This window comes from Poeciliopsis prolifica, unplaced genomic scaffold, assembly GCF_027474105.1.
Source record: "Poeciliopsis prolifica strain line A6 unplaced genomic scaffold, Auburn_PproV2 SCAFFOLD017, whole genome shotgun sequence".
Classification (NCBI taxonomy): Eukaryota; Metazoa; Chordata; class Actinopteri; order Cyprinodontiformes; family Poeciliidae; genus Poeciliopsis; species Poeciliopsis prolifica.
The window spans coordinates 1,641,209-1,664,280 of record NW_026562392.1 but is presented as its reverse complement, the minus strand read 5'-3'; the positions used below and the strand labels follow the sequence as shown (position 1 = coordinate 1,664,280).

General features: G+C 38.6%; 1 protein-coding gene across 1 annotated transcript in view; it reads left to right on the top strand.

Moving 5' to 3' along the window:
* The first annotated feature begins 38 nt into the window (after positions 1 to 38).
* LOC129367440 (low-density lipoprotein receptor class A domain-containing protein 4-like) overlaps positions 39 to 23,072 on the top strand; it is a 215,163-nt gene continuing 192,129 nt past the window's right edge. Inside the window, exons 1-3 of the mRNA XM_055041849.1 lie at positions 39 to 129; positions 9,799 to 9,911; positions 19,917 to 19,991. The gene's annotated coding sequence lies outside the window, so the exon portion shown is untranslated. The remainder of the gene's footprint in view (positions 130 to 9,798; positions 9,912 to 19,916; positions 19,992 to 23,072) is intronic.

The following is a 23,072-nucleotide window of genomic DNA, read 5'->3' as shown; positions in this document are numbered from 1 at the left end:
GAGCTTTATTTTGCCTCCCAGCCGTGACACCACTGTAGTGCAGTTGGACCTGACGTCTAACATCCACACCATCACGCACTCCAACCAACCTGTCACGGCGGCTGTGCACGTGAGTGGCGGCACGAGCAGGTAAGAAGCCGGCGACATTTTTGAAAGTCATTTCTGTATTTTATATGCATTTATATTAAAAGACAAACTGCTGCCGTAGGCGGATGGGGGAATGTTCTGGCCAAGCTAACTGGTCCTGCTAAATGATTGTTGGGCTGTCCGGTGGTTGGCTCTGCTCTGCACTTTTGGCCAGACGCTGGAAGTTGTGCAGAGTGGGAGCCACTGTCTGAGCTGCGCCAGACTGAAGAGCTAAGCTAACGAGGCTAACTCAGCAGACATGAAAAAGACACATCCATCCATCCATCCATCCATCATTCCCTCCCTCTAAAGGGAACCAGAGCACTTCTGCCGGGTAACCCTGTCTCTCCCTTTGACCGAGATGTCTCCTTTTGCTGTGTTAAACATAGAAATAGGTCTGTTTCATCTCTTTTCTTCTGTGCCAGGAGCTGTCATGTTCAATATATTTTAAAGAACAAGCCAGCTGGGAGGTGTATAAGTTAAATACTTAAAAAACAATTTGTGCCCGAGGTGTTTTCTTTTTTCCTCCCCGCAACTTTTGCAAATGCAAATGAGGCGCTGGTACACTTGATGTTCTACTGTTGTGGTTTCATGCAGGCAAAGCTGGTAAAAGATGTCAACACTAGAGGAGTCAGCAAAGTATTTGCCCCATGATGGATTTCCACAGTTTTTGCTGTTTCCTCTCACTTCAATGTTTCCCATCATAAAATTGTTGTTAATATTTGACAGAAATAAACTTAGCAAAAACTAAATTGCAGTTGTAGCTTCTTATTATTAGCGATAAATACTATCCAGCCTGTTGAGATACTTTCTGGTGATTATTAGTCTGCAGAAACATCTCTCCACCACCACCATGTTTCCAAAAGGTTTCACTTTTGTCCTGTCAGCCCAAAGAATTGTTTTCCCAGGATCTTTTGGGATCATCTCAGATGGTTTCTTTCTTCTTTTTTTCATTGCAAATTTCAGCTGAACCTTTATGCTCTGCTTCTGTTGTGACCTCCAAGGTGAGTTGTAGATGCTCCCTTGGAGCAACTTTGACCAGTGGTCACTAAAGGGAATGTTCACCACTGATCCATGTTTTTCTCTCTGTGGATAATGATGCTTACTGAGGTTTGGTGGAGACCCGATTCCTTAGAATCTACACAACTCTTTTCAAACTGATGGAGATCAATAGAGTGTTTGTCACCCCATGTTATTGAATTGTTCTAGATCGAGGTGTGATGTATTGCTTTCTGAGATAATGCTTCACACTACTTCATGCAGTCAGACAGATTCTCTTTAAGCATTTTTGTAATTGCAACAGTCTGGCAATAATCAGACCTGGTTTGTGAAACTGAACAAAAATAACTGTTAAACAAATGATTTTATGATTAGATAATTGCTTTTTCACCTAAGCCAGTCTGGTTTGAATACATTATTATTATTATTTTTTTACATAATCAGCATCTGATACTAAAAAAAAAAATCATCTGAAACATTTAAGTGTAGCAAAAATCTATAACAGAATAAATCTTTGAGGGGGCACATATTTTTTCACATCACAGTACAATGCTTTATATGTTGGACTGTCTTAAAAGTAACAGTATTATTGGTTCACACTGACATTGTGGTAGTTGTAGGAATCCCATTCACCCTATTTGGCATTATGTGCATTGCATTTGAAATGTAATGTACATTAGAGGGGTGAATGCCGCAAGTCAATGACTCAATGCAATTGCCTAGGTTGCCTAAGACAGAATTTCTTTTTGCTATTTTAAATCATAAACTGTGTTACTGTTTGATAACTAGGATCAAAAGGAATGTGTCATTGACTTTGAACCTGTCTGGTTGATTTGAATTGAATGTGCTGTGATTTGAGCGCTATAGAAAAAGACTGAATGGACTGAATTCAATTTCGCAAGATGTCAGTGATTATTTTAGCAAGTACATCAAACTTCACCTTTCTAGTGCAGATTCTTGCTCAGAACTTTTACAATCCATCCCGGAGGGCTTGATGATATCACCTTCTGGGTCAAATTCTGAGTACTGGTAACCCATTCCTGAAAGGACAATACATACATGTTGCCACTGTTGAACATATCTGGGTGCACCATGGGTAGGTTCCCAGTCAAAGGGGAAAACTAATACTGAAGCAAAACCTAGTGGCCATTTAACTTTCACTTGTGTTTTTGGATGAAGGAAGGAAGCCAGGATACCCCAAGAGAACCCTAACCCAACTCTGAACTCCATGCAGAAAGATTCCCGCTCTGATTTGAACAAACAATTACTGTGCTGCTGTGCAACCCATCCTTGAAAGACTCAGGATAAAATATCTCCACTGTACAAACAGTTACTTTCAGCCTAAAGAAAACCATGGTTTTCTCTCTCATGAGTGAATTATTTTTGACCATGTTGAGAGTGTAGCTGTTCGTATTTGCTCTGGTCCTCCAGGTAAAGTTCTTTAAATCTCCTTCGGCTTGATAAGAGGCTTCTGTAAAGTCTGATGTGTAATTTCTCATTGTAGGTCTGAGAGGCTTATTAATTCACTATGCTAGAATCAAGTGGAGATCTCCACAGTGAATATGCACATCCAGACATCTTACTGGAAGAGATGACCGTGAGTTTCTTGAATGAGGGGAGTCATTAAGTGTGACACCATGTAATTGACAAGCTTTTTCTTTCTTTGTTTACTGTCATTTATGAAACTAACAGCAGGCTCTGCAGTCTTTCCTCCTTTTAAATTAATAATGCCTTTTCTTAGACACCATATACTGTATATAGTTGAGAAAAGTCTGTTTGCTTAACTCCTTCTCTTCTTTGTTTCCATCACTTGAGATACAAATTTACTGTAGCCAACAATTATGAATATGAATATTCTACACAATGTTATTCCAATGACGTAATATTTATTTGTTGTGCAAATACAAACTGCACTGAAACTGTCCAAATCTGCTGTCTTTGATGTAGCTGCATGACAAAAAGTGCGTAATTTTGTTGCATTCTCCTCCCCTTCTCAACATCAGGCCAAACTGCTTCTCACAAAATTCTGCTGTGTGATTGGTCAGGAGTTTGTGGGCACATTTTTTGAGAAATGCTTTCAGACAGCTCTGTTATTTCACTTCAGCCTGTGCACTATTCCACCATATAGTTTTTGTATATGCAAACGTCATGAATCCTTTTGAGGAGCATTTATCAGACAGGGTGAGGAATTGCATACAGTTTCTCACAAAAATACCCGGCCTGATGAAAACCAGCACCCAGACGTCCTGGAGGCTTGGACAATGTTCAAGTTGGCGATTGCTAATGCTTGTGCATGATGTATGTATGTAATGCGAAAGCTACACTAGGAAGCATACTGAAACCTGTTTGCGCTGTAAACAAAACGATGAGGAGTAGGGCAATGACATCTTTGCTATTCCTCTTGATCTAACTTTAATTGCTCAATATGTGGAAGCGTGAACAACTCAGACTGAATGGCTTTGCTCACTTCTTCCAATGCCATTGGCAAACTACAACCCCATGAAGCCAGACTGCAATTCTAAAACAGAAATGCAGCTCAGTGGGAGACGCCCTGCACATTGAAGTGAAGGGAGATCAGAATTATGTAGGAATTCAATGGCCAGGCTACAAAATAGCTTGAGTTTGTCAAATGACTCTGGGATAGAAATTGCTAAGTTGATTTTTGTGTACATTGTGGCACTCTCTTCATGACCATGGTAAGCAAACCAAAGACTACAGGGACTGAGTGGGAGGGTGGTACCCAGGTGGACTGCGCTGTGAATGAAAGGTGTGTGTGTGCCAATACAAATCTCTGTCTAATCTGAACAAGGCTGAGCAACATTGCAAAGAAGAACAGGGATATAAATCTCAGTTTGTAAGGCAGGCTAAGCACAAACTTTGTTTTTATTTGTTGAGAAGAATGTAATTCCTTCCATTTCACAATTTTGAGCTACATTGTGTTGGGATATCAAATAAAATGCATTCAAGCTTGGGGCTTTTTATAAGACATCATTGAAGGCAATAGATGCTCTCTTAAGCTTAATACACAGCAAGTTAAGATATTCATGGATTGAGGGCTAGCAGTTAGCGTTTGGCCTGCAGCCTTATATGCTACTTTACAATAACACTTTGTTGTAGAGTTATGTTCACACGGCGATACAGGTTAGAGTCTTAGATGAATACAGCTTTCCCACATTAACAGAATTGTGCTGTATTTATGTTGGGAATTGTGTTTGGGATCTCCATAGGAACAGAAAAAAAACAAAACTGGGTCACACTTGTATGAAATGTCTGCAGGTCGTCACAATGGCTTGTGATTCCACAGGGATCCTATTAAAAAAGCCGCATATTAGCACCCCAGCAACGCTCTCTAATTATTTTCATCATATCTTTTTAAGAGGGGGATGTCAGCTGTTGGTAAAACAACCTCAGCACTTGCTCATTAATTCTCCAGCCTTTGGGTGTGTGCCGTTTTCTTAACCAGAACTATGGCGTGTTGTCATGAATCCCAGGATGTTCAAATATTTCCACTTGGAAGTTTTTTTTTTTCTCACGCGTGAAAGTCCAGAATGCAGGTATATTCTGCCTAAAGGACATCTGGGAAGTGAATGACTATTGCAGTCCCTTATATTTTAGCCATAGCATAAAATGACTAAAGCAAAGGTAATGGGGATGGGGGGATCAAACGGATTATTAACAAGGTAAGTTGCGGAGAAACTCAGCAGGCAGGCGGTGTGTATTCTTAGCTCTAGTAACGTCTGCCAGGTTGAGCCGCTCAAATCACACACACGGTGGAAAAAGTGCTTCCCAGAGCCAGACTTCTGTGTCTGTCTGCTTCTTTGTTCTTATTAGTGTGTTTGTGCGTGCGTACCTGACTGTCCTTGTGTGTGTGATTGTGTTTACCGCGTCTGTGTTCTTTTGCCCTTTGCCAATTAGCGGCTTCTCACCTCCTGAGGCAAGAGGCGGAGTGTGTGTTTGTTGGAGGAGGCAGACTTGATGGAGCTTGTCTGCAGCTGACAGATCAGCCTGAATCTGAACTCCACTCTCCCGCTTTTGCTTTCTCGCACGCACACACACACACAAGTCCATGTGACACGGCGAAATGTGACAGTATTGTGTTGGTGGAACGAAGGCGCTAGACGGGTAAAAACTAGTGCACTGTTGTGTGTGTGCATGTGTGTGTGTGTTGGATCCACAAATATACGGGCTCTTTTCCAACAAAGTGTTTGTAAAATTTTGGAACATGTGAAAAAGAAAACACAACATGTAGACAGAACAGACAGAAGAACTACTGCCTGGTCTGTTCAGATGTAGCACACTGTACACACAATATTTTGTCTTTATGTAATTAGTGTGTGTGTGCGTGTGTACACACACACTAATTGCTAGAAGATATATACAATAAATGTATATGTTTTCTGGAAGTTTCTCTCTTTGCTCTACTGTAGCTGGCTTTAATTCTCCGCATCACAACAGAACTGTTCTAGAACCAGCTTGAGACCGTTTCTAATTTGGCAACCCTTTAAGAAAATTTGTTTGAAATGTTGTATATCTTTCAAAAGCACTGCAGGCTGGATTTTCCCTTTGTTTCCAAAGACAGGAAAACAATTTTACATCTCTGCTCTCTCTTTTTTTTTTTTACTTTTAAATGTTTTAGGATATTTTCTTGGCCAGAGCTAATAATCTGGCTGAGTTCTGACTGAATACATCCAAGATACTGTGCTAGTCAAAGAAAAGATCAAACCGCTGAAGAAAACCTTCAGTTTTGACCCCAGTTGGAACATCATGATAAGTGCCAATTTGCCCAAACTGTATTTTTCAGCTCTAACCTGCAGACACCGCAGCATCGGGGAGTATTTTCGTCCCGTCAGAAAAGGAAGCTCAGTCAGAACGGGCTTCCAGATATTTATTTATTTATTGTGGTTCTCAGTCTCTTATGCTGCTGTTCTTCCCGTCTCTATTGGTTACCTAATGAGTTGTGGAAGCAGTAGGGGTGGAACGGCCCACAAAATCCATGGTTTGGTTCAGGTCATGGATTCAGGATCAGCTTTCAGTCAGGTGTACATTTTTACTTCCTGTTTAATAGGCTTATCGGGGTGCTGTGGAGGGGTTAAGCACCTCAGTCCTCGTCTCGACGTCGCAGGTTCGATTCCCAGCCTGGTGACCTTTGCTGCATGTTTTCCCCCTTCTCTCATTACTCACTTCCCTGTCAATTCACTATCGAATATAGGCCACTAGAGCCAATAAAACCTTAAAATAATTTTTTTTAAGAAATTTGGCTTGTCACCATAACAGACTTTGCTGGACGATGATTTGCCCCAGGAATAATTGCGAATGCAAATGATAATATTGTTGCTTTGCAACCACTTTCAGCTAATATGCTGATTACGACACAATAATGCAAGTTCACCTTCTCAAAACCTAAAACTTTAATTTTGCACAGAATACTCCACACTGGAACATACAGGCATTTAAAATATCTAAATAAAACACAACAACCAAAAACAGTAAGAAATTAAACAACAAAAGTCATAAATAAAAAGAATAATTAGTGTTCATAAACAAGATAGCTCTTTAAAAATATTAATAAACATAATAAAATGACCAAGCTCACTGGAGTCTTCTATGCAGTTAATTAATTGTTAATTGTGATTGGTTTGCTCTTCAGTCAACCAGTTATGAATCAATTCTTGTGAACATTTTTTTTCCAATTTGTCTTGGATCGTGTGTTAAAGAATATTGTGTAAAATTTGCCTTTTTCTCGCTTTACATCATGTTCTAATGTTATTTCCTCGTGAAAAACATACCTTGAGTGTTGTCTGGATTCATTCATGCATATTTGAGTAATATTTTAATCTCCCATGGCAACCATTAAGATGTGCAAAATGCCTTTGTGGACCTCGCTCCACCTTCGAGGACGACGTTCCTCCCCAGAGCTGCAGCTTCCAAGCTTCTCAGCTTCTGCCTCAGAGAGCGGCCCCCGCCTTCGACTCACCCACTCAGCTCCTCCAGACTAGCCAGCAGCTATTAGCAAACACCTGTTGGAACTGCGTATCTGCTGAGCTCGTTTTATGAGCTACTTCTCTGTGAAACGCTGGTAAGAATGTTGTTAAACGGTTAATAGTGGAGCCATGTTGTGATGACTTTCTGAAGTCGGCATACCAGAAAGAGCAGGAGTTTTTGAAGAAACAGAGGCCCAGTTTCAAGGTGTTAAATCACAAAGTCAAATTTCTTTCAAGCTGCATTCAATATATACAGCATATATAGTTAACTGAAGTTAACAGAATTTCTTGATGTTGCTGTAAAGTATAATAGTGCCCCTTTAAAATTTGACGGAATCTGTAATTGTGAGTCTTTTGTAAAGCCTCACAATTTCTTGTGAGTCTTTAGATTTTTTGTGCTGTGAATATGGAAACCGTCTTTTGAAAGACCATTAAAGCCATTAGCATTATGTTTCATTCTGTCACAAATCAAAAACAGAGTAATATCTTAATATAGTATTTAAATCCTGTTGTTTAATATACATAGACTGTTCAGTGTTCACTATTTCCAAGATATATTTATCATTCTCAACTTTCCTGTGATTCTTAGCAAAAAAAAAAGGAAAAAGCTTTCCAAATCTACAACCTGTAAACTGAACGCTTGTCACAAGAGGCTGCCCCCTGCAGTGCTCTGCTTGCAGTCCCATTTTGTGGATGTGTTGCACAGCAGCAGAGAGGCTGCACTGAGCCTGCCATCCTCTCTGTGATGGGAGGGAATTATTGAAAACGCTGATGGTTTGTTTGTGCACCAATCAGTGCGAGCTCATCTCACCAGCGCTACTGGGCCTGGAGCTGTTTGTCTGTGTGGGCCAACGTAGGATCCTCAGTGTGTTAAAATCTATATTTAAAAAAAAACACCATAGCGGTATGAAATCATTGTTGCATGAAACTGTATGGCAAAACTAAATTGTGTTTATTTAAACAATTATTTCCGTTATCACAATTTGGATTTGGATTTTCATGCATGAACTAAAGCAAAGATATAGAAACATTTAGTTGTAGTTTTCAAGTAAACTTAATTCTAAGGGAATATTTGGATTCTATCCAAACTCTCGTCTGTGGTATATTTTCCAACTTTTCTACACTCATTGAAAAAAATAGACTTTTCAACAACTTTCAAAAAAGAGCAACGGTTTTCAGATACTCACTACATCAACACCAAATCTTAAGTATTTTTGTCTTGTTTTGTAGTTTAGGATTTTTCGTTTTCGTCAATATTAAAGAAATATTGATTTAAAAAAAGCTTCTATACCTTGCTGAAAAGTTATTTGTACGTTTATTGCAGTGTGTTCCATTTCACAGCAGAAAACATTAATTCTTTGGACTTATAATTTATTGAACATTTTCTTTTGAATATCAGTAACTGTTAAATAGTTTTAAAAGTTATGATACTTAGTTTATCATAGCTGATACACCAAAACAAAAACAAAATGTGTTGAAATAAAAACTATTCAGTACAAACTCCAGTATGACAATAATAAAATAAAATGAAGTTCTTAGAATTTACATTTCAGTGTAGAATGATTAGGAATTATTAATAAGAGCTTTGTTACTTGCCAGGTTTTAGACATCAATACAATAATGTTTTGTAAGACGAACAGCAGTAAAATAAACGAAGTTGGCAGGATGAAGTCTGCACATTGGCACATCAGGTCCAGTATGAATCAGTAAACGTGGGTCCAGATTTACATCAATTCAGAGGAAAATATGGCGCCCAGACAATGAGTGTGACCTGAGAGAGAGCCGGAGCTGCTTCAAAACAAACACAGGAGTTGTGTTTCCAAACATAACTTGGAAAGTGAAGCTCAGACTGAGCCGGTCAATGATTAGAGCAAAATGGGACTTTTTCTATTCAGCACTACATAAAAAACTCGCTGAACATAAACTAGGTTATTATTTTTTTTAATGAAAAAGATTGGTTAATGAATAAATATGTGTTGAATAGATTGATCAGTGCGGATGCTTTTTATCACAGCAGCCCTGCGCGAGTGAAGTAAAGCCGTACAGAAACAGAACTAAGATGCATCATTTTTTGAGATGCAAATGTCCAGTGATGAGATTCTGGTTTTTAGGGTCACAAATCAATTCAGAAACTATTTCAAATTTTATTTTTAACGTTTCTATTCACATGGTTCTGTTTAACTATTTTGTTATGTGGCTGACATGGGGAAAAGGATCCCTTCTGTATCAAACTTCATCAGTTTATATTTGAAGAAAAATACATTTGAGCATAAAATTCCATAACATAAATTTCTAATATTAGCAACATAGAGTTTATTTGCGAATAGTGCCTTTAAAACATACAGTTTAAATATTGTATCGAGTCAGAATCCTCACAACTTTTTTTTCTGCATGTCTTCTAGTTTTCTACAAAATTAATAACATTAATATTTGAACTTAACAGTTTAATAAAGGAAAACTACATTTTGTATCCATGTTTAAAACGCTTCAGTTAAACTGTCCTGTCTTTTGTCCATTCGGATCCAACCTGGCATCCAGCGTTCTGCCGTTGCTCCTCCAGAACTGCAGTTCGCTCCAGAGACATCAGATTCTCTCAAAAGTTTTTGACTTTCCAGTGGACTAAACACACTTCACTCCAAGTTGCTTCAGTGACATATTTTCTCTCTCTCTCTCTCTGCATGCTGATTCTCAGCCATGACTCATCACTGTGCTGAGTCATGAAAACTCTGAGCCTGCTTCAGCTGACATTGGCCAAGAAATGGAACAAACCATGGAAGTGCTGGCAGCACCAATATTTAAACTTTTGTAAGTCATATTTTTATACAGATTCGTATGTAATTTTTTTTGTTTTTGTTTTCAGTTGTCAACAGAAATGTGAAGTTTTTAAATAATGAATTCTAGTCTTGTATCCTAGATGAGATTTGCTAGATTAAAATGTTAAAATCCTGGATTAATCATTTTGTTTGAGCTCTTTCTGAAATGATATGATGTTTCATGTGTTTAGTTCTATCTTTCCTTGAAACTAATGTCCTCTACTGGTACATATTAGGTATACAGGATTCTGATCTGTTTTTTTTTTTTTACCATCGTTGCCCATTTTCAAATTCATCAAATTATATCTTGATTTCGGCATAAACATAATCAGTTTTATTAGTAGCATGGTTACTTGGGATTTGTCTCTCACCAGCAAACTCAGAATTTCTCTATTTGCAATCTGAACACACAAAGGACTTCGGCGCTCAGCATACAGTTCTTACAGTCCTTAAACACCTAAACTTCCAGAAAAACGCAGAAAAAATGCTGCTTTGCCTTGACTGGCATGTGATCCTGAAGGAACACACTTGACAGATATTTGCCTCTCGTCATTTATGTTCTCTTAACGAATCCACTTCCCACATCTCACAGCTCCTTAAGCTCTATAAAGAAGAGCTGCTCAGCATTGGGTAAATGTTTCCACGGTTCCCACGCTGATTAGAGGCAGTCCAGAAAGCGCAGTGCTACGTCGGTGATTAAGTAGATAAGAAGCCCTGCAAAGAAAAGTGCTGAAGACAGCAGTCTCATCAGGTCTTCCTCTTCAAATGCGTATTACGGAAGACTTTAAAGCTGTTTTGTCAAACGGTAGCTTTATTTGCTGCTGATGTGATTTTAATTCAGTTTGCTCTTGTTTGCATAGCTTAATTTAACTATGGAGTCTAAGTAGTGGTTAAATAATTCAGCGGCATCTTTGCACGGGATAAAGGACTGTTGAATGAGACCCAGACACGTTTCATGCGTGTTCTGCTCCTCCTCTGTGGCTTTTTAGTTTTACCAATGAATGATTTAGTCCATCTTTTTTCAAACTGAATTTTGTTGGAATCTTTAAAGCAGGGACACCGAGGGCCAACAAACCAAATTTGCTACAAGCCGAGAGCCGGACTGGTTCAACGTTTATTAAAATACATTGAAATGATTGCACATCGTCTGTTGAACCAAGACCTACCACAGTGTATATTATTTAATAACTAAATGAATAAAGCAATATTTTCTTATGGATTTGTCAGTAATTTCAAGTGAAATCATTTTTCAACAGGCAAACAGACAAAAACAAAAACTTCCTTCAAAGAAAAGTAGCATGTTCTGTAAATTTAAAAGAATAAAGCAATATTTTGTTATGACTCTGTCAGTCGAAAATTTCAGTTTTAAACGTCAGAATTTTTTTGCTTTCGAAACTGAAATTTTTCCAGAAAAATATCAGAGCTTTTCTGCAAAGTTGCACCTTTTCAAACCTCCAAGTTTTTTCTTGAAAATTTCTGACATCAAGCTCAAAATTTGAGTTTCAAGTTGAAATTGTTTTACTTTTGGAGATTTTTTGTCAAAAGTTGAAATCTCCAAACTCGGAAATGTCCAAGTTTTTTCTATCAAATTTAGAACTTTTCAAGTTCAGACAATTTTTGGGAAAATTTTGGAAAGTCTTTTTTTTTGGGCTGAAATTCACTCTTTTTTATGCTGCTCTGCTGCAATGTGGTCATTTACGCCACAGAAGCCAGTTTCTACACACACAAACATGCATGCATGCGCACACTCATCCCTTCATCTACTGTACACCTGGCTTTAAAGTAGCAGTGTGTGTTCATCTCTTCGGCTGTACTCTGAACTTCCCATTATTATTCTCCCACACTTAAAATTGTCCAGCTTTCAGTTCTCTTTGTGCTAATCAAAGCTCCAGCCTGCCTTTGTTTAAGTGCATGGCTGTCAAGCAGACCTCTAGCTAAAGGCTGAGATGTTAACAGGCTGTGGTGTCTACATTATTGATGCAGACTGCGACTAGGCTGTGCTTTGCCATAGGCTACAACTTAAAAAAAAAAAAAGAAGAAAGAATTGGAGTGAACTCCGGCTGAACTCGGAGAGAATTTAGCTAAAGAGGACTTGCAGATAAGGAGCCTCCCCCCGATCGCATGCAAACATTGAAGTGCCTTGTACCAGAAGTTGAGACAACACGGCCTAATTGTTGTGACACGTCGGGTTTACTGCAGCGTTTTAATGAGCCCGGGTCCCCAGGGCGACGCTGGGATGATTAAATTTAGCATTTAGGCTGCTAAAATTTTGAACGCCCCTCTTTGGACAGGGACTGAGCTGCTCTGTGGAGAAATATTGAAAAAAATTGTGAGCTACGTTAAAATATTTTAGACTCAACTTTACGTGTGTATTCAGCCAGTAAAACGTTGCTCGGTTAAGTTGCCGTTCACTTTGATTATGTTGTTGGCGGCTGCCCCATTAGCGCTGTGAAGCACAAATCTGAGCGTCCTCATTATTGTCCTTATATCATCTTCTGCTCTATGTCACATAAACAGTGACTTCCAGAGAAACTTTGCTGTTAATAACGGGGATTGACACCAGGAATCCTCCTATAGTTAGTACAGCTTGAAATATTTCAGTGGTCTTTGCGTTCAGGTTGTGCTTGTGGTAGCAGCTGTTATGCATTACAGCACACAAGCTTCTAACCTTTTATCAATCTTTTTGCTTTTCTGAACCAGTCTCTTGTACAACACGGATGGTTGGACTGCAATGGGATCAAGAAGGAAACTTGGGGAGCTCCCTCTATCAAGATTGATACATGAAATAATAATAATAAAAAAGTTAATGAACAGTTTTTGCAAAGAACACTGTTTTTTGCCATAATTTTAGAGATAGAGGAAGTGTGTGACAAAGTAATTCTGAGGCTGGTAACCAGTGTTGGAGGAGCTTTTCCTCGATTTATGAGGACCAAAACACAAACTCTGATCTGCCTAAAAACTTCAGTCTGGGTTCGGTCGAAGTGAACTCTGGCCCACTTGGCGTTCACACATATATTTGAACTGCACCAGACACCCCTCCAAAGCAAGAAGTGGACTGCAGTGCAGGGCATCCTGGGTAAATGCAACCAGAACAAACAAGAGAGACTAGTGCTAGCTGGAGAAAAGACTCGTGATTCTTTACCAAAGAGAAATCCTTAAATCGTTAAAATCTGCCTCTGGGAATGTCACAGTGATGAATTTGCTCACGACAGGCATGATGCAAACATACATGCTGTTACATCATTGTCTTTGGAGGAAGGAATCTATATGGACATTTGATTGATTATGAGTCAGGAGACTAGAATCCATTTATAACTTGATTATTAATCTGAAATGCTGCATATCATGTTTTTTCCCATTTCCTCTGCAACTCTTCTGCAGGTATTCAGAAACTCTGGATAACTTTGTGCAACACTATCATGCTCTGTGTTTATTCTGTGTTTACTTCCATGCATTCACTGTAATTTACTCACCGGTCCGCTTTGCTTCTTCTACCCTCGTCTCTTTCTGTTCCTCAGGTTCACTGTTAAACTTTCTACACAGCAGATTTTTTTTTCTGCACACTTCCCTATGATCATTTATGCATTCAGTCATTGGTTATTTATATATACATGCCTTGAATAGCAATCAGATGGAGATGTTATACTTTTTTTGCTACAGATGAGGTCAGAATTAAGACGGGCTGCAAAGAGGAATTCTGATGAGACAAGTTTGTATTAATTGTGTTGTGGGAATTGTGTAAATGTATATTTATTTAATTCTCACTTGAACCAAGAAGTTTTTCTTTCTGCAAGAAACTTGCAGACCTCCTCAAACTTGTACTGCTGATGCCTCAGAAATGGAAATTAGTGGAGGACGTCTTGCTGCCCTCAGGATGCGAGGAAGGTTTTTAAATTAGGGGGCTAAAAAAAATCAGCTTTTTGGCATGCCTTACTGCATCCCACACACCCTCGTCTCAGTGAAGGATGTAAGGTTAAGACAAGGCCCTTCAATGAGCATTGTGTGCTCATTTAGCACATTGAGCATTGTGTTGAGTCTGCTTGCAGTCACACACAGAAGGGAGAGTTGATGCAAAGCCCTAAGCTCATGATGATAAGCTGAGTAGGAAGGTGAAAACCCAAAGATGCATTTGGGAGTCTGTCTAGTTTGTGTTGGATGTCTTCGGCTGTTATTATTGTCTTTCTAAAGATAATTACCATGTTAAATATTTCTTTCTTCTTTTTGACCTGACGTCAAAAGACAGAGACAGAAATGTCCAGAATGTGCATAAGAAGTTAAATGTGGCATGCTTACAAGTTTCTTATTTTGCTCTGCTTTCCTGTTCTGCTTGGGCTGTGCACTACTTTTAGTTCACCTGAAGGCAACTGAATATATTTAGTCATGTTTGAATTCTACCTGGTGGCACAGTGGACCCTCAGTATTTGTGGGAATAGAAGGCCTGACCTCCATGTAGCTAAAATCTGTACATGGGAGATGCTCTAAAAATGCCAATATGATTTTCATAGACCCCTCACCAAATACAACATAGTATAATTATAGTTAAAATAGGCAAATTTTTCTGAAAAATTTTTGAATTATGTTCCGTAGAAGAATCTGCGAATAAGTGAATACTGAACCGTGGATAGTTGGGATCCACTGCTCACAAGTTAATGTGAAACACTGGAGAAATAAATTAATTTGACATACGGTCAATTGTTTTAAATATATCCAGTCAAATCAAGTTCAACATCAGGCCATTTTCAAATGCCTCACATGACAACAACATAACACAATAAGCACTTATGAAATAAGCATCAAACATTGCATTTTGTCATCTTCATAATCATCAAAAATCATCATAAAAGGCACATAAAATATATTAATTATTGTTCATGGTTATTTTTCCAGTTTCCTAGAAGTTTGTGAAAGTCTCTGAATGCAGAGCAGAACCAGAACCAGAAGACCTGAGAGGTCTGGAAGGTTGATACAACACCAGGAGATCTTTCATGTATTGTTGTGCTAAAACATTCAGTGATTTACTTATTTCAAGTAAACTAAGATATTTTCACAAAACCTTTGATTTTGTTTTATTTTTAAGTGTGTGGATGGTCACTACACAATTTCACAAAAATACAGGCTTTTAAAAAAAAATAAGCTAACAAATACTGATTCAGTTTGTTGTTCAGGCTGATTAAGTCACAGAAGAATTAACAGCATCCAGTCATCATCACTGGGACTGAGATGGTTTATATGACCAGCTGCTTTTAATAATCCCGGTGGTAGATGATCATTCATGCACGTTCTGAAGGACTTCCATCTTATCTAATGAACTCGACCCGTGAGGCGTACAACTCACCTGAAGATGAGGACAACCAAGAGCAGTGAGTGTTCAGTTTCATTTTGTGTGACTCAGAGTTTCTTTATTTATTCATTCCCTCAGAAGTGATTAAAACTGTTGTGAATGACAAACTCAAGCAAATTATAAAGACAGGTATTGTCCTCTAATTATCAACTGTTCCATGTTTATCTTCCTGTTTGAAGCTTTTCACCAGATTAGGTTCTCCACATGTAAATGCTGTGGTTTGCTCTCTTTACCTCAGCTAGTTACAGGCTGGTGCAGATGTGCATTTGACTGAGTAATGCATACAAGTTTAATGTAGCTACACAGAAAGGGTGAGAACACTAAAGTAACTTTTCTTTTCTTGGCTGCAGAGCTGTGTGATTTCTATTTTCCATATTTCCCGCTGGTATTGACTGGAATAATGTTGATGGCTTAAGCTGTACTGCAAGCGCCGGCATAATGGAGCAAACTGGTGGGAAGGAGCTCATCATAAGTCTGCCTGGCGATCATTCTCGGCATTAGTGGTGGATGATGCAGCAGTTCTGCAGCTTGTGGCAGGATATATCGTTTATAACAACTTGGCTCGAAATCGTTGCGACTTATTGATCAAATCTGCCAGTTCCAGTCTGGTCCTCTTTTTACAAACTGCTTCTATGTGTTTTAAGATTTCCAATTGATTTGGAAATTCACACATAGTACTGATGTTTTGCTTCAAGCATGGAAAAAATATCTTAACACCATTGTAATCATTAAAATCTCCCAAATGAAGAGTAATACACATGAACTGTGATCATTTGACGTGAAGCTTATGTTCTGTCAACAGAGGCATGTCCACCATTTTTATTAGTTTTTTTGGGCTTCCTTCTACAAAATGTAAAGAAAAATGAAGTGGGTTCAGTTTTAATGGTTGTAGGATTTTTCTCATCTTTGTAAAACGACCATAAACCATTTCTCATGCATTTATTTTGGTTGCATTTACCCAGAATGCTCCACATCGTGGTCCACTTCCTGCTTTGGGAGCGCTCTCCGGTCCTCTTATACTCTGGAACCGCACCAGAGTTCATTTCAACCGAGACCAAGAGTTCGCCTTTTTTGTTCCGGATCAGAGTTGGAATACGCATTCACACCTCCCCAAACAAACCGGACTTTCTAGGTAAACGATGAAGAGTTTGATTAAAGCAGACTAAACAGTGCTGGTGTGAATGCCTCCTAAAATATGTAGGACTGGGTGGCCTGAGGACCTGGATTAGGAACCACAGTTCTAAAAGTTAGCAATGATAATCTTGGACAATATCATTTCATCGACTGCAAGTTTGAGAGTTTCTGAAGGTCTCAGACCACTGCCAGTTATTTATCTTACCAAAACTGTCTCTAAGGAAACTAGAATAAACTAGAATTTCGAAAGACAAAGAGGGAAACACTTATTGAATAAAAAAAGTTCCAAATAGGATGATATAATTTTTCTAATTAAACTCTGTATCTGAACTTTTGGTATCATTTAGTTTAAAATTATGGTTCTTTCAATGAGGAAGCAGAAGTTAGAGCAGACAAAACTCTTCACAGGAACCTCTTGACTTCATCTTTTCATAACACTATGTGCCCAGACAGAAATGCCGGAATAGTTTTTTTTAATTTTTATTAAACCTCTTCAATGCAAAAATCATCTCAAGGCCCTTTCCAAAACGAGAAAAGTTAAATATCAGTCCAACCAAATATCTTCCATATGACTCTTTATTCAAATTCTGATTTGGCCTTAAAAAAACAAATGCAAGTTAAGGCCAACAATTTCCATCCATTGTTAAAATGTTGTGTATCTTCGTGTTGGTATTTTTGTAATGTGAAAGCTGTTATGTTGTTCAACAAAGTTGAAAATTAGATAAAACAATCAAAATTTGCACGTATGAATGTCTGATGCTATTAAAGACAAAGGAAGCATGCGTTGGGGAACTGCATGGTGGTGCGCTGGTCCTTCGTGGCAGGCAGGGTTCTGGGATTAAATCCCAGAGGTGTTTCCACACCTGGCGTGTCAGTCTGTAAACGAATAAACACGAATTAAATTGACAAGACTTAAATTATGGAATCATTGCTTCACGCATTCGATGTGCAATTAGGTTCCATCTGACAAACAATTAATTTCTTGCAGACTTTCCGAGCGATTAAAAATAACCTACCTGTTACTAGGCAGCTGCACTGAATTAAGTGTGCATGTGAGATTTTGTCTGCATGTGCTGTGTAATGACTCAGTGAGTGTGGGTTGGTGTAGGCTCGTGTAGGTTTTTGTTTCGTGAATGTGAGCTAATGCAGGATACTGCAGGTCACGGAGGCTACTGAAGGTCAGTTGAGGTTGCAGGTTGGTGTGTTTGTGTGTGTGAGAGAGAGATAGCATGACAGAGACTGCAATGAAGCCAAAAGCCATGTAGCCTTTGCCAAGATCTTTAAGGAAGTTTCTTTGGATCCAAATCCGCAGTTTAGGGGGCTGAGAGTCTTAGTGAATACCTAGAGAAACCTCAAATTTCTGTCTGTTTTAGTTTTTTGTTTCTTGCTTTTAATTTTGTTATTCTGTATTTTTTCTTAGACAAATGTTCTGGGACCTAATAAAACGAAGTAAAGTGCATAAGTAGTGCAAGACAACGAGAATGTGGCTGCCTAACTCCTGAACCCTGGGAAAAACTTTGATCCTACCGTCCATATTTTGATGTTACTTTCACATGCAGAACCTACGGAACTGACATTTTGTAATGGCTGTTCCCTCCATTTATGTCCTTCCACAAAGTAGAAATGGCTAAGAAAAGGTTTGAGGAGCATAATAGCAAATTTGAAGTGTTAAAAGATCCTCCAAATTTCCCCACGTTAAATCCAACTGAGCTTCTGCGGGATAAGATGGAAAAACTACTTCACAGGATTTCAGAATCTCTTTCCAGCATTTTAGTGCCAGAGACCACAGGAGACATTTAGGGGTCTGATGAAGGTCAGAGCTTGGTGATGGCAGCAACAGGGAGGCTGCCTCACTTTTAATGTTATGCCTGATTATGTACATTTCACAGAGAATTGTTTCGGTGCAGGCCAGCTTGATATCTTCACCTTTGTGTTTTTATGCAAATGTTCAATGTCTTTAAAGTCAAACACACACTCTCCAACATTCAATTTTTGTCAACATTAGGCTTTATGAATTTGCACCCAGAGATTTCTCCTCCACAAAACAATGACACAACTCAGGGAGTCTGAAAAAGGAGCCAAGTGGGTTACCCTTTTTGAACAGGCAGTAACAGGGGAACCTGTTTGGCAGGATATCAAATGAAGACACAGCAAAGACTTCTTAATTAGCAGAGATTATAAACCAGTTGTGTTCAGCAGTCTTCACCAGTCTTTTATGTTCTGTTCTACTTTAGCAGTCCTAATTTACAGCCCCTTGAAAAAGTATTCACCCCATGGATGTTTAACCATTTTTTTCTACAAATCAGCAGAAAAAAGTCCAAGTAAGGTAGATTTTTATGAACAAAAAGAGCCTGGTGTTACGACAACATTTCTGTCATAGCACCAACGCCATTTATTTGTCAGCACCATTTTTTGTTTTCTTGAGAGAGAGAGAGAGAGACAGAGAGAGAGACACAGAGAGAGAGAGAGAGAGAGGCAATAAAGAATCATTCTATTCTAAATGCCCCACTTGGATAATAATGTTCTGACATAGAATTTCCATTTCGACTGCCTGCATATTTTCAACATTACTCTGGATGTGGGAGATCGTATGAAAGCTCTCCCTGACTTTAGTGGTTAATGTCCTGTAAAGTTGGTCAGACTTGAAAATGAGGCTACAAACTTCTAAGCGCTGGAGGGGCAAGTATCCTTTAAGGAGAGTCGCATTATCTCTACGTTGTGTAGGTGTGTGTGTGTGTGTGTGTGTGTGTGTGTGTGTGTGTGTGTGTGTGTGTGTGTGTGTGTGTGTGTGTGTGTGTGTGCGTGTGTGTGTGTGTGTGTGTGTGTGTGTTACTTACTAGTTTGTGCTGAGCACTGTAGTCCTGCCTTCCTAAGTGTTCTGAAAGTGGCACCTTGCCAATTGTGACAATACTTTCAGGGATTTCAAGTGGAATATTGTACATGTATGTGCGTGCGCACACACACACACACACACACACACACACACACACACACACACACACACACACACACACACACACACACACACACACACACACACACACACACACATGAAAATGCCATTTATTTGTCAGTGAGGCTGAAATGAGCTCATACCCACCAGGGGGCTGCACCCTCTGTGTGTGATAAAGCCCTCTGGACTAAAAGAGCTGTCGTCTGGAGCTTCATGCTAACATTTTTGCTCTCCTTGCACTTGTGTATCTAACTTTTTCCAGTTAAAGGCGACCCAAACTTTTTTAAGCTTCTTAAACACCACAATTTTTAACAGCAGCATTTTCACTGTGCAGGTTTAAGGATGCAGCAGGTAAAGCTGTCACTATGTCGTGACAGTAGAGTATGAGATAGATGACCTGTGAGGGAAAAAATCAAGCTCCTTTTCCATTTCCCAGTACGCCCAGAACTAACGGCAGAAACTATTCAGTCAGAAACAACCAATCAGAGCCAAGAGGAGGGTCTCAGCGTTGTCAGTCATCCTCATGTACGCACTGCTCATGCTCTATCCCTTTCTCTGTTACGTTACAGCTGGTTCAACACAACAGAGCCTGCCAGGAATTGCTAAGACTGGTTAGCATGACCATTGTCGACGGCAGTTAAAGGGTAAGTTGTTTTTTTCTGCAGTCTGCAGTTGTAGCTCATGGATGCAGAGGAGCTTAGTTTTTTCCCCCCACGGATTATCTGTCTCATTTTATGTTGTCACAACATGATGACACTATTCTGTAAAAAAGTGTATTTTTGTTAAACCTGCTGCAGATTTACCATAAAGTGAGGAGCTGTAACAAAAGTAAAACTGCATGTAAATATCTACTTTTATTTTAAACACATTTGCATGATAATTATTTTAAAAAAAAGTTTTTTTTACAAGGCCTTGTATCATAAGTTTGTTACAATACTAAATAATGCAAGTAATAAACATTGTGCTTTGGTACAATATAAAAATTCAGCTTGATGTGCTTTGTCAAACGTTATTAACTGAGCAGTAAAATAACTTATTTTATTGTCCAAAGTTTTCAGACTTTGGACAGTAAAACAATACATCGTTCAAAGAGAGGCCTTTATAATTTCTTGTGAATTGTGAAATGATGCACATGAGGCAGTATAAGTAAAATATAATGAAAATATAACATCACTTTGGATGTGGGAGGTTAGCATACAATTATTTAAAAGATTATACCATCAGATTGACAAAACACAGTGTAGGAAACATCAATAGTGTTCATTAAATTGCAAACTAGTCAGTACTGTTTCACAGAGACCCATTCAGGAAATTGCAATATTATTGATATTGTAATATTTAATTTCTAGAACTTTATCACAAAGTTCTATATACGATAGCTCTATATAGATTAATCACATACAGATGGATGTTGAACTTTTTTTTCTGTTTTCAAAATGATGATTTTGCACTTACAGTTAATCAAAATGTGACATTTAAAATTAGTATGTTACAGCAGACCAATAAATCTTTTAATCCAGAAATTTTGGATTAATTAAAAAGTATGTTTACTACCTACTGAAAGGTTTTTATTTTTAAAAGGTAATTTTATCCTGACAAACCAGTATCCTTGGAACGTGTGTTTTATTTAATATTTTTAAACATGACTGCACAACAATGTAGATTTCCAAATTTGACAAATTTGCCTGAGTGGAAACACTTTCATAAGAATATTTAGAAAAGTGTTCTTGCAGTGCAGTAATGTTGAATCATGCTGATTCAGTGGAGCACACTGACACCCGTGACATTAACGGATCAAATCTTTGGTGTGTGTGTGTGTGTGTGTGTCAGCAGTGGCAGCGCTGCTGAGAGGAGCCCTTCCTGTTTCATGCTGTGTGTTACGTGTGCAGCTCATAAAACCTAACAGTCTGCTTACCTGGCACTCACCTCACTTTATCCTTTTGTTTGTCTACCTGCATGTCCATCTGTGCCTCTCTGTCTGGACATTTCTGTCTCTTCCTGACGTAAAGAAGCCGTGTGTTTCTCTATGCATGTGTCAGATTCAAAAGCCTAACTTTAGTCATGTGGCTCAAATCCAAATTTTATTTTCAGAATGTTAATGTCTGAAAACTAATAACAAAGCCGGCCATCTCTCCCCAGTATGACCCAAAATGCTATGATTAGCTTCATAGCATTTTATTAGAGGGATTTTACAGCCCAAGGCAGCATGGGTCATTTTAGAAAAAAATAAAATAAAATTACACGTATTATAATTTGTTTTTAATAAGGATCAGAGTCTTTAGGGATCACCGGCTGATGCAGTTTTGATAATTGCCAATCCTTGCATCTCCCTGCTCACTGAAAGCATATTAAGGTTATCAGAATTAATTTTATGAATGGATTTGATACCCTGTAAGCTCTGCTGTCCGCTGACAGAGCTGATGTGATTCAGTGACTGAATACTCAAAAAAAGCCAGTAATGGGACTCTATTAAAATTTTTAATTGAGTTATTTGCAGGATTTGTAATTAATTAATCACATTTCAGTCAAAACCAAACATTGACAAAAAAATAAAAGGTTTTATCAGCTCTAATGGCCTTTATTTAGATGTTGTCAGACAGAAAGTGGGTTATGACAGAGGAGGAAGACATGCAGCTAAGGTCAGCTAAGGTCAGCTAAGGTCAGCAGGCCGCGACTCAAATCTGTGACGGCTGCTTTGAGGACTAAAGCGTCCCTTAATCGGTGGCGCTTTGCCTCTGCTCCACAGCTGCATCCATAAACAACATTTGCAATTCAAAAACCTGATTTTTTTTATTTTTATTGAATAAATAGATGAGCTCAATGACAAAGATATTTCCTTTTGGTAATCTGTTATTTAGGTTATTCAGCCATCAGATTGGTGCAAAGTATTGTTGTTTCAAGTGTTTCAGAAACTCATGAGCATTCATGGAACTATGAATGCTTAGAGATATGGAGGCTGACAGCATGTTTAGCATTAAGAAAGAATGTTGCACTGAATAGTTTCATTGGTAGGCCATTTTTCTTTTAGTACAACTTGAACTTAAGTCTTTTCCAGTTTCCAATCAGATTGTTTTTTGAAGCAAAAATGAACCCCCAGTGGGTCAAGGGAAGCAGCGTTGTCATTGTTGTTTATGTCGTTTGTGCTTGGAATTTTTGGTAAGAAAAGTGTTTTTCTATGTTTTGCTTAGTTGAAATTAAAACTGGATGTCTATTGATGTGTCTCAGTGTTCTGACTATGCTGATATTTATTGACTATAAGGCTCTCGAGTTGTTTATGAATGTCAGAACACCAAATTGTTGAGGCTGGAAGTCAGGAGTCTAATAAACTCTGTGCTGAACTCAGTAACCGTGTAGCTATGGAGTTTGAAGTTCTCACTCTGCATGTGCGTCTACGCGAAGGACTGTTTCAATCATACAAGCTAAATCGTCATGTATGAAAGGTATTCTACACATCGTTACAAAGGCAACAGAAAGCCTGCACTTCTGCCTGCTCTTCTCACTGAAGGCTGGAATTGAAGAGCAATCGGCTGCAGCCACATTTGGAGGATAACAGTAATGGAGTACTGCATGCTCCATCTTCTCCTAATCGTTAACAGAGAAACAATGCTGTGATGTTTTTTACTGATGGTGATGTTGACTTGGTGTGAGTGTCAACAACACTCACACATAAACATCAGAATTTCTTTTAGCTTGGTTGGCCTATTGACCCAGCCAAGTTTGCTCTG